Here is a 4,066-nt window from a genome sequence, read left to right as displayed (position 1 = left end):
TCTAATTCTTCTAATTCTAATTCTAATTCTTCTAATTCTAATTCTAATTCTTCTAATTCTAATTCTAATTCTTCTAATTCTAATTCTAATTCTAATTCTTCTAATTCTAATTCTAATTCTTCTAATTCTAATTCTAATTCTTCTAATTCTAATTCTAATTCTTCTAATTCTAATTCTAATTCTTCTAATTCTAATTCTAATTCTAATTCTAATTCTAATTCTAATTCTAATTCTAATTCTTCTAATTCTAATTCTAATTCTTCTAATTCTAATTCTAATTCTTCTAATTCTAATTCTAATTCTTCTAATTCTAATTCTAATTCTAATTCTAATTCTAATTCTAATTCTAATTCTAATTCTAATTCTAATTCTAATTCTAATTCTAATTCTAATTCTAATTCTAATTCTAATTCTAATTCTAATTCTAATTCTAATTCTAATTCTAATTCTAATTCTAATTCTAATTCTAATTCTAATTCTAATTCTAATTCTAATTCTAATTCTAATTCTAATTCTAATTCTAATTCTAATTCTAATTCTAATTCTAATTCCAATTCTAATTCCAATTCTAATTCCAATTCCAATTCTAATTCCAATTCCAATTCTAATTCCAATTCCAATTCTAATTCTAGTTCTAATTCTAATTCTAGTTCTAATTCTAATAATATTTCTAATTCTAATAATATTTCTAATTCTAATTCTAATTCTAATTCTAATTCTAATTCTTCTAATTCTAATTCTAATTCTTCTAATTCTAATTCTAATTCTTCTAATTCTAATTCTAATTCTTCTAATTCTAATTCTAATTCTTCTAATTCTAATTCTAATTCTTCTAATTCCAATTCTAATTCTTCTAATTCCAATTCTAATTCTTCTAATTCCAATTCTAATTCTTCTAATTCCAATTCTAATTCTTCTAATTCCAATTCTAATTCTTCTAATTCCAATTCTAATTCTTCTAATTCCAATTCTAATTCTTTTAATTCCAATTCTAATCCTTCTAATTCCAATTCTAATTCTTCTAATTCCAATTCTAATTCTTCTAATTCCAATTCTAATTCTTCTAATTCCAATTCTAATTCTTCTAATTCCAATTCTAATTCTTCTAATTCCAATTCTAATTCTTCTAATTCCAATTCTAATTCTTCTAATTCCAATTCTAATTCTTCTAATTCCAATTCTAATTCTTCTAATTCCAATTCTAATTCTTCTAATTCCAGTTCTAATTCTTCTAATTCCAATTCTAATTCTTCTAATTCCAATTCTAATTCTTCTAATTCCAATTCTAATTCTTCTAATTCCAATTCTAATTCTTCTAATTCCAATTCTAATTCTTCTAATTCCAATTCTAATTCTTCTAATTCTAATTCTAATTCTTCTAATTCTAATTCTAATTCTAATTCTAATTCTAATTCTAATTCTAATTCTAATTCTAATTCTAATTCTTCTAATTCTAATTCTAATTCTAATTCTTCTAATTCTAATTCTTCTAATTCTAATTCTTCTAATTCTAATTCTTCTAATTCTAATTCTAATTCTTCTAATTCTAATTCTAATTCTTCTAATTCTTCTAATTCTTCTAATTCTTCTAATTCTTCTAATTCTTCTAATTCTTCTAATTCTTCTAATTCTTCTAATTCTTCTAATTCTTCTAATTCTTCTAATTCTTCTAATTCTTCTAATTCTTCTAATTCTTCTAATTCTTCTAATTCTTCTAATTCTTCTAATTCTTCTAATTCTTCTAATTCTTCTAATTCTTCTAATTCTTCTAATTCTTCTAATTCTTCTAATTCTTCCAATTCTTCCAATTCTTCCAATTCTTCCAATTCTAATTCTAATTCTTCTAATTCTAATTCTAATTCTTCTAATTCTAATTCTAATTCTTCTAATTCTAATTCTAATTCTTCTAATTCTAATTCTAATTCTTCTAATTCCAATTCTAATTCTTCTAATTCCAATTCTAATTCTTCTAATTCCAATTCTAATTCTTCTAATTCCAATTCTAATTCTTCTAATTCCAATTCTAATTCTTCTAATTCCAATTCTAATTCTTCTAATTCCAATTCTAATTCTTCTAATTCCAATTCTAATTCTTCTAATTCCAATTCTAATTCTTCTAATTCCAATTCTAATTCTTCTAATTCCAATTCTAATTCTTCTAATTCCAATTCTAATTCTTCTAATTCCAATTCTAATTCTTCTAATTCCAATTCTAATTCTTCTAATTCCAATTCTAATTCTTCTAATTCCAATTCTAATTCTTCTAATTCCAATTCTAATTCTTCTAATTCCAATTCTAATTCTTCTAATTCCAATTCTAATTCTTCTAATTCCAATTCTAATTCTTCTAATTCCAATTCTAATTCTTCTAATTCCAATTCTAATTCTTCTAATTCCAATTCTAATTCTTCTAATTCCAATTCTAATTCTTCTAATTCCAATTCTAATTCTTCTATTTCTAATTCTAATTCTTCTAATTCTAATTCTAATTCTAATTCTAATTCTAATTCTAATTCTAATTCTAATTCTAATTCTATTTCTAATTCTAATTCTAATTCTAATTCTAATTCTAATTCTAATTCTAATTCTAATTCTAATTCTTCTAATTCTAATTCTAATTCTTCTAATTCTTCTAATACTTCTAATTCTTCTAATTCTTCTAATTCTTCTAATTCTTCTAATTCTTCTAATTCTTCTAATTCTTCTAATTCTTCTAATTCTTCTAATTCTTCTAATTCTTCTAATTCTTCTAATTCTTCTAATTCTTCTAATTCTTCTAATTCTTCTAATTCTTCTAATTCTTCTAATTCTTCTAATTCTTCTAATTCTTCTAATTCTTCTAATTCTTCTAATTCTTCCAATTCTTCCAATTCTTCCAATTCTTCCAATTCTAATTCTAATTCTTCTAATTCTAATTCTAATTCTTCTAATTCTAATTCTAATTCTTCTAATTCTAATTCTAATTCTTCTAATTCTAATTCTAATTCTTCTAATTCCAATTCTAATTCTTCTAATTCCAATTCTAATTCTTCTAATTCCAATTCTAATTCTTCTAATTCCAATTCTAATTCTTCTAATTCCAATTCTAATTCTTCTAATTCCAATTCTAATTCTTCTAATTCCAATTCTAATTCTTCTAATTCCAATTCTAATTCTTCTAATTCCAATTCTAATTCTTCTAATTCCAATTCTAATTCTTCTAATTCCAATTCTAATTCTTCTAATTCCAATTCTAATTCTTCTAATTCCAATTCTAATTCTTCTAATTCCAATTCTAATTCTTCTAATTCCAATTCTAATTCTTCTAATTCCAATTCTAATTCTTCTAATTCCAATTCTAATTCTTCTAATTCCAATTCTAATTCTTCTAATTCCAATTCTAATTCTTCTAATTCCAATTCTAATTCTTCTAATTCCAATTCTAATTCTTCTAATTCCAATTCTAATTCTTCTAATTCCAATTCTAATTCTTCTAATTCCAATTCTAATTCTTCTAATTCCAATTCTAATTCTTCTATTTCTAATTCTAATTCTTCTAATTCTAATTCTAATTCTAATTCTAATTCTAATTCTAATTCTAATTCTTCTAATTCTAATTCTAATTCTAATTCTTCTAATTCTAATTCTTCTAATTCTAATTCTTCTAATTCTAATTCTTCTAATTCTAATTCTAATTCTTCTAATTCTAATTCTAATTCTTCTAATTCTAATTCTAATTCTTCTAATTCTAATTCTAATTCTTCTAATTCTAATTCTAATTCTTCTAATTCTTCTAATTCTTCTAATTCTTCTAATTCTTCTAATTCTTCTAATTCTTCTAATTCTTCTAATTCTTCTAATTCTTCTAATTCTTCTAATTCTTATAATTCTTCTAATTCTTCTAATTCTTCTAATTCTTCTAATTCTTCTAATTCTTCTAATTCTTCTAATTCTTCTAATTCTTCTAATTCTTCTAATTCTTCTAATTCTTCTAATTCTTCTAATTCTTCTAATTCTTCTAATTATTCCAATTCTTCCAATTCTTCCAATTCTTCCAATTCTTCCAATTCTTCCAATTCTTCCAATT

This window comes from Convolutriloba macropyga, chromosome 2 (genome assembly GCF_964194025.1).
Source record: "Convolutriloba macropyga chromosome 2, txConMacr16.3, whole genome shotgun sequence".
NCBI classification, from domain to species: Eukaryota; Metazoa; Xenacoelomorpha; order Acoela; family Convolutidae; genus Convolutriloba; species Convolutriloba macropyga.
This window is presented reverse-complemented; position numbering follows the sequence as displayed.